The sequence below is a fragment of the Rhinolophus sinicus genome, linkage group LG03 (genome assembly GCF_036562045.2).
Source record: "Rhinolophus sinicus isolate RSC01 linkage group LG03, ASM3656204v1, whole genome shotgun sequence".
In the NCBI taxonomy this organism is placed as follows: Eukaryota; Metazoa; Chordata; class Mammalia; order Chiroptera; family Rhinolophidae; genus Rhinolophus; species Rhinolophus sinicus.
The window spans coordinates 184,214,320-184,230,176 of NC_133753.1; the positions used below are offsets into that span (position 1 = coordinate 184,214,320).

General features: G+C 32.4%; 1 pseudogene; it reads right to left on the minus strand.

The window, feature by feature from the left end:
* Positions 1–9,863, minus strand: part of LOC141570792 (NIPA-like protein 3) — an 88,876-nt pseudogene extending 79,013 nt beyond the window's left edge.
* Between the last annotated feature and the right edge of the window lie 5,994 nt (positions 9,864–15,857).

Here is a 15,857-nt window from a genome sequence, read left to right on the forward strand (position 1 = left end):
TGGAAACATTTCTTTTTTGAATGAGAAAAAACTTAGTGTTTCTCACAGTTCAATATATTCTACTCAAACCATTATTTTCCCTGATAAAATTGAAAAAAATATTATTCTGTGTGTAACAACTACTTTATCCAATTTTAGAAAAATATTACTTTTGGATATTTGAAAGTATGTCATATTCTTTTTCAGTTTTAGTCTCGATATTACTCAATATATAGGATTTCCAATGTAATCTTGAAGATGTAGGTCATGCATTATTTATGTGCCTTGATGCATTAGCACTTCGATAATCCATTTTCTACCAGGGTAACATGGTCTTTTTGCTTCAATATCTTCACAGTCCCAGTGTGCAATGCATTCTGTTATACTCTATATTTAAAAATTTAAAAAAAATACATTTTGGACGGGGACATGATGCCTAAATATCATTTGGTATCTTGGGTGGGATCCTGAACAGGAAAAGGATATTAGGTCAAAACTACGGAAACTTTAATAATGCATAGACTTGAACTAATAATACTGAATCAATATTGGTTAATTCACTGCGACTATTATACTGTAGTAATGTTAAGTGTCAATAATGGAGAAAAAAGAAAAAAAAACTGGGGCACCATATACTCTGTAATATTATTGCAATTTTTCAGTCAGTCTACAAGTAATCTGAAAAAGTTAACTGTGAGAAAGTATATTTCAAACTGCATGAAATTTCTAACCCTAAAATTCCTCTCTCTATTCTCTTGCCCCCAAACCCTCCACCTTGCTTTTTTTCTGCACTTCACTCTCACTATTATTATTTAATGCAGTATTCTTTCTAAGAAATTAGAATTATGATATCTTAACAGAAGTCTATATTGCCTCTTTATACTTCTGAGTTAAAGTCTAAAAGTATAAAACATGAGTGATATTTATCTATAAATATGTAAGCAGTCTTTTAATTTAAAATCAAACATGGTTATTTACACTCTTCTCAAATATGGATGATACTTGTAATGTTAAGGAAACAAAAATTTGTGCATATCTACAGATATTTCCCAATTTATGTAAATGGCTGAATGAATGACAAAGGTCTCTCATGGAAGAGAAAAACAATGAGTTACAATTCCCTTCCACTCTCCTGCCTTTCTGGGACAAATGCTTGTTTAAATACAACACATCTATTTAAATTCTTACCATAAGTCTTGTAACAAGCTACTTCATAAAATTTAAATGATTATTTTTACTTCATTTCATAAATTTAGTTACCCAAGTTTACTTTTAAAAAATTTGTTAAATCATACTTATTTTAGGTTTCATATTACTTTTTGGGTTTTGATACATAGGAAGTTTTGATTCAGGATGAGATCAAACAAATGCATTTTGCAAATGTTTTGCTAAGAACACCTTTGGTATCTGTTCCCTCACACCAGTACTCTAGTGCTGTAACCAACATTGCCAATGTGACTCTATGACAGAGACGGGACAGTGTGTGTATTTTAAAATCATTTCTGGTTCAAAAGACCTCAGGCTCTTCAGATCCTGACTTCCTCTCACACGGATTAGTTTCTAGACTCAGCATTACCTGCAGTATGGATCCTGTGCATTTTATTCCCCTTATATGGAGTTCTCATCCCTGTTGCCTGATTTCTTGGATTTTGGACTCTATTTCCCTTTCTAGAAACTATGGAAACATAATTCCACCTGTTAATTTCTCTTACCACCACCGCATAACTTGATTTAATGGTTGATTTGTTTTCTGAATCTAAGAAAAAATGATATGATAACAACAAAAGATATTGAAATTATAGCAAATCTGAAAAATCTGAATCACTGTGTCTGAGTTCTATAGTGAAATACATGTATTTACTTTTGTACGTTTTAAAAAACACTCAACCCATATTGAAGATTCTAGCAATTACTAAATTACTAACATAGCAAAATACTATTGCAGTTCAGTGTCCTAATATATATATATAAAGATCTAATGTCTGGTAATTTTCATGTTTCATTATAGAGTTGCAGGGTCAGAAATGATACATATCTTAAAAAACTGTATGTGCTTTTTGGTTTTTACTATTAGAAACAACAAAACATTACCTAAAGAATCAGAAAATGTTAGCCAAGTCTAGAGCTCCTGTAAAACAAATGGGCCACACTTATAAATCAAAGAAGTTAGCAGCTAGTTGTGGAAGTCAAAATTAGACCCTACATGGACGGGATCAGATGAGCAGCCCAAGGTTGAGCTGTGGGCAGGAAGGACCAAGCGAGACAGAACTAGTAGCCATGAGGAAAAGCATGAAGGACATAACGGAGGAGGTTCTGTATTGAGAGCTGTCTCTGGCTGCACTGATGACAGGAAATTACATATTAGCCTTCAAGCTCCAATGAGGGTGGTTCTCAGGAAGTAAAATCACTGCGTTGGATCCTATTCATGGCTCCAGTCCTTCCACGTTGACTTTGCCTGATTTTTCCATTGCTTTATTTCTAAAAAAATCTTAGCTGCATTCCTTTCAGAATGGAGCAAAGAGTAAAATACTACAAAGAGTGAAATATTTCAAATTAGGAGACAAAGAGTTTTCCCCCAGGAATGTTGAATTTTCAAAAGTGTTGACTTTTGACACCCCACAAAGGCGAACAGAACAATCGGCTGAGAAAATCAAATGTATTGCCTTAAATGAGGGTATCCTTTTGACATTTTCTCAAAAGAAGGAAAGTGGAAAAGTTAATTAGTGGATATTGGACACCAGTGTTTTGGGGTGGATCTTTCAGAGAGGAACTAGCTGGGATCCGGCAAAGCTTATGGAGCTTATGACACAATCATTCATGATCGATAAACACAGGGAAGCCACAGTCTGAGATCAAACTTTCTGGACAAATGACTGCCAAATAAGCATGCAGTTCTCCCAGAGTTTAGGAACTTTCTGAAGGAAAGAACAGTTACTTATTGGCTACTCATTTTATCTTTCTGAACAATAGTTTTCTGGAACAAATACTTAAGTCATACATATATATGACTTTCTCTCTGTATTCTGTTTTCATTGTTTGTAGCAGAATGCCCATTATTGAACATAATCACAAGTATTCGCCTGTGCAAAAGAGGACGGTGTTTGAGTACAAAATGGGAGATATGATTTTCTTTAAATACTTAAACACAGCTCAGTCCTACAATCACCTGGTCTTTACCTCTGCGTGGGGGAGCTGCCCTGCCTGGTCAGGATGCACGCCCCCACCCCATAAATGAGTGGAACCAGGGTGCCAGTGATGGCAATGAGCCCTGTTCTAGAGGCGCCCTCACCTCCCCACACCAGCCTTCTTCAAATGATCTGGCTACACGAGGACAATGGAACATGTGGAAGGTCAACAGTCTGTAAGAGGGAAGCATTCCGCGTGACTCTCCTGGTCCCAAAGTCTAGACGAGGAGATGTGCCTAGATGACTTTCTATTGTCATAGGAGGTTTAAGTTCTTAGTAGAGAGATGCAATTCAAACAGTAAAAATCATCCATTACAGCAGGAAGCACTGGGAGACTTCAAAAGAAATTCCACCAGCCACAGATTTGACCATCTAGTGCCGTATGTGGCACACGGTGTGTTAGGTGCGCTCTCCAACATACGAGCGTTAAAAGGATGGTCCCTCACTTCACACACCTTATAGTTCATGATACAGGTTAATTAAAGAGGCAGTTACAGTGTGGGGTGACAAGTGTTTGACAACACAAGTACGAAGATACAATGGAAGCACATGGGAAGAACTCCTTCTAACCCAAATTTGGAGGGTTCTCAGAAAGCTTCTTGGGGAAAGTAATGGATTAAACGACATTTTGTAATGGAAGCTAAGGGATTCCACACAAGAAATGAAAAAAAAAAAAAAAAAAAAAAATATATATATATATATATATATATATATATATATATATATATTTGGGGACAGAACTTTGGAGAAGAGAGACTTTTAGAATAACATGACTTACCATAGCTACATTGATTGCTTTAAAATCTAAAGCTAAAGCTCTCCTATTTAAAAATTTACATAATTATACTCACGTATTCAATTAGAACTTTGTTATTGCCACATGCTATAATATATATGTCATAAATACACATACATATCACATAACATGTATCATTATCTTCTGATTTCTAATAAGGGCCAATTTATAAGGTATAAACATAAATCTAAATAATACACATAAAAATAAATAAATTTCTGCTCAGATTTAATTTTAGAATGACGGCTACTGTTGTTTAGCCCTGATTTAAAGTTGACATTTCTGAGAGGTGTTGGTGTGGCAATGAGTATATATCATCTTTTGAACCGATTTATCTTTTATATTTTGATAACACTAAAATCCATATGAAATGTGAGATTTCCCTATAATCCGGTAGACCAGCTTTAAATTCAGGAATATCAGAATTCTCAAAGACAGTTTGAATTAAATTCAAGTTGCATCTCTTTCTTTGTCCTCAATTCATTCAAGCTATGTTTGGGATGAGCTATATTTTTTTATGCTTTTTGTGTCAACATGGAAAATATTAAGAATATGTTTCTTTATTGCTAAATCTTTCTAAGAACTCTGAGAAGAGTTTCTTCATTTTTCCTAGTGATTATAGATTTATTTTGGTAGAAAACAAACAAAGCTTTATTATTCTCAACCCACGTGTGCAGGGATGTTTCCTCTTATTATAGCACTGGCAAATTCACATATTCATTCATTTCATTCTTTTCTTGTAGTTTGCTAGCTATTAGCAAGCTCTTATTTTTAGACAATATTCCATAGCCTAGGGCCTTTATTAAAAAAAAAAATACCTTTTTCACATGTCCAAATATATATATATACCTCTCCCCAGTCAACCAAGAAATAAACTTATATTTGTCTAATGATACTGAATTTGAGTTTCAGTTTTCTCTCAAGAAACTTAACTCAAAACATTAATAATTAATAATTTTACCTCAAGTTCAGTCAAGTGCTGGAAGAATTTATTATCTTTAAAATCACACCACTGTTATATAGCATATGAATCCTAACCATTATTTTTAAAAGGCTTTTTAAAATGTTATTTTTCTGTTATAGATAATTTGATTATTTTCATCATATGATGAGACTTCTTTATGGATCATTGATGATTTCTTAGATATGGGATGAATGAACTATGTTTGGAGCTTTTTTCTTCACCAAAGGAGTAAAACTAGCATCTGTGTGAAGAATACCAAGATTTTCTTTATTATTTCTAACTCCGTCTTTTTTTTTTTTTCTTGTCAGAAAAAATGTGCCACCATATCAAGAGACATGCATGGCTTTTCACACGTTTAAAAGGAACTCAAAAATTGAAATGTTTCTTTGGTGTTTTCAGCGTGCTCACATGGATGACAAGCAACTAGCTTCACTGAGAAATGTCTAAACTTCCTCCCAAATGCATGCTGACTGGAAATAGCAGAGATGCTAACTGCTAATTCTTAAGGACCTGCTTCAAAATATTAGTAGGAATATTCAAGTTTGTGGAGTGGGACATGTCATCTGACAGTGGAAATTATTGTTTTTATTTTTTCCCTCTCTATGCCAAAACAACCAAGGCATATAATTTCATCACATTCTCTCACATTGTGGTTATCTATTTTTTTCAATAATATTAGGAAATTGTTAATCTGCTTTATGAAGAAGATTTTAGTTGGGATTGAAATTAAACAATTTTCTTTTCATAGTTAATTTATTTATTGCATCACATAGAGTAAAGCATGAATAGAATATGAAATCAAAGATACAGGAAAGAGACCATCAGAGCATGGCTTAAAAAAGGCTAAAAGAAGAATGGCCAATAAGTAGTGGACTGTGCAGGAAAAGACCTACCCTGGGCTTATCTTTATGGTGGATATTTGAGATCTTTTTGTAATCCACTTCTATAGTCTGATGAGGGGAAAGTGAAAGTGCTGTGGATTAAAGAGGTCATGGGGTTTAAAAAAACAGCAATCATGGAATAAAGAAAATCTCCAAGAAGCCTGAAGGGAGATAAAAGAAGCATTATTTGGTGAGAGAAGCAGAGTGATAGAAAGTTTTTAAGAAAAGTTTTAAGAGGAGAGACTACTTTTTAGAAATTTAAGACCCCATGATGTGGTTGAAAATTTGATGAGTGGAGATGGTTTGAAACTGAGAGAAAAAAAGAATGACAACACAAATATACAATAATTGACATAAACTACTGAGATCCCATTGAGAAAAACAGTACACTTATCAGTAAAGTAAATTTTGAGGTAATACCGTGTTTCCCTGAAAATAAGACCTAGCTGGACCATCGGGTCTAATGCGCATTTTGGAGCAAAAATTAACATAAGACATGGTCTTATATTACATCATATTATATAAGACGGGGTCTTATATTATAGTAAAATAAGACGGGGTCTTATATTTAAGTTTTACTCCAAAAGACGCATTAGAGCTGATGGTCAGACTAGGTCTTATTTTCGGGGAAACACGGTATGATTTTTGTTTGTTTGTTTGCATCCAAGAATGTCAATGTTGATAAAGAATACATAGATATTTACCATTGGGTATATTTGAATTCTAAGAATATAGAAGACCCTGCATGGAGTAGAAAAACAAAAAAGCGCTTGCCTTCCGTAGAATTATAATCCAGTTTGGGATAATCAGCTAAAAGTAGTTGTAAAATCAAGTAGTTTAAAACAATGAATTTTTTATTTCCATGTTTCATATATAGATAAAAGGTGATTCTTTAGTTTGTGCATAATCTCCCTTTTTCATATGTGACCATATTTCAAAAGAATAAACAATGCAGTCTTCATGTGGATGCAACAGTATTAACTGAAAGCACTACTTTGCCCAGGGGTTTAGTCTATTCTGCTTTAATTAATAATTGTAAATCAGTGTCTCCTTTTTGGCTGAGATCTTTTAAACAAGAAGAATCTTGATAACCAAGGGCTCTGATGTGTAGTTCTAGGTTATTACCATAAGATGGCAGTGTTATTAAGAGCAGAGCGTTTAACCCATTGAGCTAAATTCAACCTGGTTTAACCAAACAAATTTTTGAAAATACTGTAACTCATAAAATAATTAATATGGGGTCTACAGGAATTTTATAGTACATTAACTATCAGCTTAAAGTATTATAGGAGCAATTAAAGTCCAGAGGCAATTAAAACCTCTGATTCTTTCCTGCTGTCTGTTCCTCTTGGTGAAAATCAAGGGTTGATTTAACCTGGCACTGCAAACCTGAAGTCAGCCATCCCCAGTTGCTGTATTAGTGTTCGTCTACTTTTCTAGGTGTTCTGTCAATTGGAGATTTGACTAAAGCCTGTAAAGTGTCAACGTCGTTCTGCTAACCCAATGCCCTACTTAAACTTTTTTACTTAATAATGATCAAACTCTCTCAATCTATGTGACAGGAAGAACCTGTCTTTTCTAGAGCCCCAGTCAGATAATAGGCAATAGAATCTGTTTAATACTGTCTGCCTTAGTAAAAGCAGTCAGGTAGCACGAGTATTTCTGAAAATTGAACTGAACTCACAAAGGAAGGATGTTTTTAAGACACTTTTCCAATCCTTATAAAAATCTGGGTAATACTATTAGTGATTTATTGAGTTAATTATATTAACATACTATAACTTAAATGCTAAAATTAAATAGCAGAATTCTTATGTATGTATTATGCATGTATATAAGGTAAGTGAATACAAATATATTTTGAATGTTACTATCTTATTATGAAATAACATTAGTAGTGAGCATTTGTCATATGTTTAACCATATGACAGGTTTACCTAATTAAATTCATTTAATCACTTAGATCCCACATTAAATGGGTTAAGTTGGTTTTTATAAGTCCCATTTTATAGATGATAAAATGGATGTTGAGCATAATTTTGAAGATCATACAGCAAATAAAGGCCTTTGCTATGTGGCAACACCAGGTTACTCTATCAATACACCTATGCTATTCATTTTGCTATACTAAAAGAATACAGAAGTCTCTATGCTTTTTTTTCTTTTCTTTGTGGAGATTACAAGCTAATAATCTTTTCAATTATTATTTGATTCCACGTTATTGTCATACAACCAAAGATCTCCTTATTATAATTTGTCACTCAGCATATACTTTGTTTTCTATGTTAGGGAAATTTCTCACTGGGCCACTCACTCCAAAATTTTCACACTAATTTTAAATATGATTCAAGTTTCTATATTCCAATACAGTGAAGCAGGTAGAAAGCATGCCTTGATATGTTTTAAAGCCATTTTGTTTGGTTTTAGTTTTATTTTAAATTTCAATTCTCAAATGGACAGATGATTAAAGTGTTTTGTTTTTACTTATTTGTATACAGGTGTTATGTATTAGCTGAGAAAATATTTCACAAAATGCATTAAAAACAATAAAAAGGTATTATATTGACTTTAACAGTTTCTTGTAATTGTCATTCATAAATATGAATTTGGTCAAACTAGTTTACATGCCCATTCATCTTTAATTTTTGTTACTCTAAGAAGATCTTAATTGTGTTTAGAGTAATGTCTAAGTTTAATATGTTAGTAATAAATGCAATATAATAAATAGGATGTATTTTTCTCTGATTCTGGAGAAAAAATTTCCTTGGGAAATTCTAATGAGGAAATTAAGAAAGGATTCATTGTTTGGATACATATAGATACAAATATTAAACATTGTAAATTATTTCTAGGGAGGAGCCTTCTAGGGACTTAGATTTTTGGACATTCTACTATATCTGAAGAAATTAGGTAAAGCATATAGCTAAGGTTTGCATATCATACAGATGACTACAAGGTTATATGAAGCTCAGTTTAACAGAACCCATGCTAGAAGTCTTGATAAACTTTTGATGAGTTCTTCACTTCTGATTGTGAACACAGTGTTTTTCAATTTGGGCATTTTGCAGGTATAAACGTACTTCTGAGTTAGGCATACATTTTGCTTGTTTCTTTTTTATTCCTCACAGATGAACATCATGGCTTTATTCTAGGAATAAAGTTATACTGAGAAAATTTATTAGTAAAACTATTGTGACTTTCTTATTTGTTGGAAATAGCATATGGTCTATCTAGCCACTAGAAAGATATAGATAGATAGATAGATAGATAGATAGATAGATAGATAGATAGATAGATAGATAGATAGATAGATAGATGATAGATAGATAGATATAGATATAGATAGATATTAAATATATGGAGATAGATATCTATTTCCATCTCCAGGCCCACTTATGATCTGATGTCCTGGTTCCCTGCTTTCTTCTGTTTCCCTTAAAGAAGCACTACTTTTAAGATTCCAGGTATCACTTCCATGTTAATATTCAGGAGGCCTATACCTGGATTTCACTTCTAACACCTGCATCTGAGATTATTACCATTTAACTTATTTTCTACTGGGAATTTATATTTTTCTTTTTACCTCAAACCAAAAGTGCTAAAAGGCACTTTTAATACCTCATTCCATGTTTTCTGCCTATTTCATTTTTCTTTTTCTGACTATCACTTCAGATATAAAACTATTATCTATTTTAAACTCAACCTTCTCTTTCATCCCTGTACTAGTTTCCTATTGATGGTATAATAAATTAAAACAAATTTGATGCCTAAACACAGCACAAATTTATTGTCTTACAGTTTGGAGCTCAGAAGTCCAAAATGGGAGTTACTGGGCCAAAGCCACGGCGTCAGCTTGGCTGAGTTCTTTTTTGGAGGTACTTTCTAGAATCTGTTTACTTGCCTTTTCCGTCTTCTACAGACTCTCTGCATTCCTCTGCTTGTGGCACAATTTCTCTGTCTTCATAGCCAATAAGGGTGGGTCCAGCTCTTCTCACACTGACATCTTTCTGGTTCTCTTTATCATGCTTCCCTGTACCACTTTTAAGAGCCCTTGCCATTACATTGGGCCCAACCGGGTAATCCAAGGTAATCACCCTATTTTTAAGTCTAACTAATTATCAGTCTAAATTCTATATGAAATCTTAATTCCTCCTTGGCCATGTGACATGACATATTGTCAGCTTCCAGAGATTAGAATGTGGATTTTTTTGTTTTGTCAGGGAGTAAAAAGTGACAAAGTTTTGAAGGCTTTCTGTATTTCAAATGATCCTGTAATCCTTCCTCACATCTCCTACCCATTATCTTTTATGTATTTTATGTTCAGCTTCCAAATCACCTCATCTAATCTCCTCAATTTCAAATTAATAGGGATATTTCCAGTAGTCCTGTACACTAATTAACTCTGTGTCTTATAAAAGTGACTTAAGTTCATTGGCTTTCTTATAGGTAAATCAATATTATTGGACTACATGACTCATAAGACCCCTTCAATTTAAAAAATAATAGTATATATAATATAAAATAAATAATATAATTACAATTGATTTTGATGATACATTCTTAAATAATGTCATAGTAACAGTCAAGCTTAAAAGCATTATGCATATAATTTAAACTTGATTTGAATAAAATGTCTTGTCTTCAGTCATATAAGAAATGAAAGTCTTTTCCATGATTGTTTCCCTTTAGCCAAAGAGATGAGGTAAGATGATGCTATCTTTACTGGGTTAAAAATAGTCCTTGAATCTTCTGCTCTTAGGAAAGATTTTGTAGTTTCATTTCCCAAACTTTTTATATGTCATTCTTTATTAAATTATCACTATTATATTTGGCAATAATTGCTAATACAAGAGACTAGAATACTACATGTAACATTTCTCTGTAGGTTATGTTTAAAATGATAACTTGGCTACTACAATGAAAAATATTCAATTATGTAGAAATGTGACTGCCTGGAAGGCAGTAATACAATAGAAATTTCAATCTCCATTTAGTAAATTTTTGACATGTTGTATTTTTTTTATTATTATTTTTATACTTGCAATAGAATCCCCTCTGGGGCAATCTCTAAACTAAATTCTGCCTGAACACTTTAAATGGTTTTTATGAATATAAGATAATGTGCACCTACCTTAAATATTATTTGTCATTTAATTGTTTTTGACGTTGAGTAATTTTGAAACAAAGAAGATAATATTAGTTGATTTTTAAAAGAAAAATGATTCCTCAATTATAATTCTTATTTAGCTGCTGCTATTTTTGAAGTTTATTTTGTTTCCTCAACTTAGCAGAGTTTAGGATCATCTCTGTTTTCATGGTGTCTAATCTAAACACTGTGACATTTACGGAAATATGTCATTACCTCATTATCACACGTGGTAGGCAAATTGTTTTTGAGAGCTATCTCCTCCAATTGGAGACTATGTTTTACATTCTTTAAAATTTCAGGTGATGAATGATAATTGGATACACTTTAGTGATGAAGAGTCAAGCCTTTTATCCTTTTAATTTTGCTTTTATAATTATGCAACAAAATAGATCTTGCTCAAAAAGAATGGAAGCAAAAGATTTTTCAAGGTAGATTAAATGTTCCCCTTGGTTACCAGTGCTGTTTTTTGTTCCTATCAACAAAAATACTGATTTTCATTTTCCTTTCAACTGTTTTCTAATGTCATCAATATTTCACATATCTTTATTAAGCAATTCTAAGAAGTTAACAGTATGTCTGGAGCATAAATTCCGAGTCAACTAGACTTAAACAATTGAACTTTTTTCAATGGACTGAATGAGATACAAATTTATGTCTTTGGTGTAATTAGGTCTTGAGATAATTAGTTCTAATTACTATTGTAATGGTAACATATGATGAGTTAAAATAATGAAACAAACCTGTCAACAAATCAACATGTAGCTTTATGGAAGCACAGTAGACTACCTTATTCTTTGCTATTTTCACACAGAAGTGCTATGCTCACTATTCATAAAGGTTCATGAGAATTTTGGGAAATGAATGTTTTTGGTTTTTTATTGGAGCACTATTCATTATTTATTATACTTTCTTGAGCAATTTTTAAAAACTATGTTCATTTGCTGCTAATTCTCATCTATCAACAGGGAAAATATCAAATAACACCCCACAAACCTTTAAGATAATATTTAGGGCATGTATTGATTTTTAATTGATTTTTTTAAAATTTCTAGTTTATTTGTAAGATATATAATATTGGAACTTGCATATAGAAACGGTAAAAGATGTATACGTATTTTAAATAGTCACAATTGTGATATTATCTATAGCTAATTAGCATGTATATATAAAATCATTACGTAGTTCTATTTAATGTGAATTTATTCATTTCTAAATATTTACAATGCACATTTGTCATGTGTAAACATTTTTTAATTAAAATTTCCCAAGTTACATGCTGGCTAAATATCTCAAAAAATAAAAACAATCATGGAATATGTAACTGGAATCAAAACTGTATTAACCCAACATCTGTCATTGCTACACATCCGTATGACTCTTCTGCATATTATCACAAAAACAGAATTGTGATTTTTTTAAAAAATTAAAAAGAGATGTCTTAAAATACAGACATAAAGAAGGGTGCATTTTAATGATGACCCAGAGATTTTTCATCAACTTGTATTAAAAATAATACACAAAGTCTACAAAGACCTGAACACTAAGTGGATGACAGCTTTTAAGTCATAAAAGTGAGAGCACGGACCTGAGGAAGAAATCAAGTATACAGTTGACCCTTGAACAACGAAGGGGTTAGGGACACCAATTCTCACCCCACACACAGTCAAAAATTCACATTTCACTTTTGACTCTTCAGAAAGTTAAGTTGTCCCTCAGTACCAGGGAAGATTGCTTTCAGGACCCTGGTGGATGCCAAACTTTGCAGATACTTAAGTTCCCTATATAAAATGGCTTACACCAATGCACACAGTCAGGGTCCACATCTGGGGACTCCCAAGCACTGATCCAAAACAGTATATGCATTTATTGACAAAAATCTGTGAATAAGTGGACGCATGCAATTCAAACCTGCATCGTTCAGGGGTCACCTGTATAACCCAAGACAGGCAATACACACACAAGCAGAATGGAAACTTGGTAAAATGTGAACAGCAAAATTACAGTTATCAGTAAATAAGAGATACTACATAAAATGCATGTAAACTGTACTTCTGCTCAAAACAGAAAAATCCCCAGGTAAAAATGAGAGACATTTATGTCACTTTGCCACACCAAATCAGCACTTTGGGGGGGTAGGGGTGGGGGAAGTACAAGAATATATTAAAATACTTTTTTGCAATCTCTTATTTATAAATACAATTTAATACTTTTAGAACGTGTTTTAAAGCCAGCAGAGCAATTATAAAGGAATCATATTAAAAATGGTTTGTACTGGATTAATACCACACCCACTGTGCAAGAAATGCGCTGCTATTTTAGAAACCTCAGACAGGAGTGTTGCTATTTTAAACTTCCCAAAAGCGAGGTCACAGCACAGAAAGAATTAAAGGACAAACTGTATGATACCTGCATTTTCATGGCTATGCAGAGGCAAGGTAGATGGCCTGCAGCCATGGCAGTGGAATTAATCAAACATGTACATCTGATTAATTTTGATATGTTAGAGGGCATTTGACCTCCTGAAGAGAGAAGTCATGAATTTCATAATGAAACCCAAAATGGAACAAATATAGCTAGAGCCCTGAGAATATTTGTCCTGAAAATGTTTTTCTTATAGAAAAGTATCTTTCTGTTACATTTGGTATTTGTTTAAAATCACAGATTTGATAGACTTCACTCCATAAAGGATCTTTCAATTAAACTAAAGAAAGTTGTATTTAGTACAAAAATGTCTTTAATATATATTCTGGAATAAACAATGATCCCATATGAAGGTAGTAGTTGATTTTCCATTTTCCCAAAGGAATAATTTTTTTTAAAGTTTTGGTACACTGATTATTTAAATTTTTAGGAAATAGACTAATAAGACAAATGTCTATGACATTTTTTTTAATTTAAACATGTCAGATACATCTCTATACTTTCTGTATATGAAACTACTTACATATATAAATTTAGCAATACTATTTTTATCTATTCTCACATTTTACAGAAATAATTAACACCAATTCTTTATATGAATCTTTGATACTGACTGCTATTTCTAGAGCTAAGTTTTGCATTAGGAAATATTTTCCAAAGCATCCAATCTTACTGTCATCTAAGTTTCTTAAGAAACTATATATATAAATTATATCCGTAATATTATTTTCAGGTCATTAAGACTGTATTATTTTAAAATTTTACCTTGAGGCACATATTCATGAATGCTAAAACATAATCACTTGCAATTGTGAGGTCTTTCCTTCAGTTATAAAGTTAACTTTGACTAAATATCTTTACTTTTTTTGTCTGTTTGTTTTTTAATGATCCTACTGGGTTATATATAAAGTCATCTAAATCTTTAAGATTTTCAGGCAATACAGCTTGTTGAAAATAAGACAATGAGAGAGATTTGTGTAAAATGAGAGAATGAGAAATAAGAGATTTTGAAAAACAAACAAACAAAACTGAAAAATTTTGTCAGCATCAGACTTGCTGGTATACTTCAGTATGAAAGAAAATTGCTTCAGAGGGAAGCTCATCAATTTATCCTTTTAATATATCAAAGGTACTTACAGAGTTTAAGGCAATCGCTAAAAATCTAGTTTAGAAAAGTGTAAATTACCAAGCTAGCTCATGAAACCACAAAATAATAAAATATAATATAAAAGGAAGGTAAAAGTGAGAATATAAAAATACCTTAGTAAAATAAAACAATTAAAAATCATATGGTGATGAGTTATTTTTAAAGCAACGTATACCATTAATGTCCTTAAATGAAATAGGCTAACTGTTCCAAACAGAAGTTTGCCAGGTTGGATTTAAAACATTAACCTATTAATGTATTTGTCATAGGTAAAACATAAAATGTTAGAGTGCAGTAAGTTTGAGGTGAAAGCATGGACAGAGATATACCACACTAACATTAATTAAACACAAGTGATGTAGCCAGATTAAAAGATCCAATGTTTCTCTTAGAAAAGATCGTGTTATGTTGCAATAACAAACAACTCTAAACCTCAGTGGTTTGCCAAGTTTATTTCTTGTAGATACTACATGAACTTCACAGGTCCATGGCAAAAGGGAGTCCTGGCACATCATATGTTGTCAGTTTAGAGGGTCAGGTCAGAAGTGATATTCTGATTACAACTCACTGACCAAAATTATCCCAACTACATGGAAACTGGGCGGTGAGGTATCCCAAAAATATGGGTCACTAATAACTAATACATAGAAACAAAGAACACGTATTGCATACTTCCCTTTGTAAAAAAGTTTGAAAACAAGCAAAATAAAATATATAGTTAGAAAATCAGTGTGATGGGTACTTTTGTGTAAAAAAAAGGGTTAGTTACATGGGAGTTCACATTGTGGTAATTACTGACTCTTAATTTTATGCTCTGTTCCTTATGTGTGTTATATTTCAATAGAACAATTACCCAAGTCAAATAGAAGGAAAGAAACAAAAAACTGATGGGTCAGGTTCACTGGAAAGGTAGAATAAAAAAGGAGTTTTAGTAAAAGTAAAAGATTTGGTTTTTAAGGACGGAGATTTTCTTCTCAACCATTTAATTCAATTTTCTTTGGAATGTAAATATGTACTTTCAACAGGAATATTTTTATTTCTATTTAACAGAAATGCCACCCCAGCTAGCTGAATCACAATGTGAATTTTTCGGTTCACTAACTGAAATCTAGTGATTGTTCTGCATTTCTGCCAGATGTCAGGTGTCTGAATTCTGCTGTTAGTTGTTTGTCATTCATTTCTCTCAGTTCTCATTGTGTATGTGTTTCCTTTAGATCTGCAGTCTCTCCCCCATATGGTGAGAAAGATGAGTTTTGGAAGATTCAGAGATACCATCATTCTTATAATACCTAATTTCATAGGAGAAAAGTTGATCTATCCCAAAGCCTATAAGGA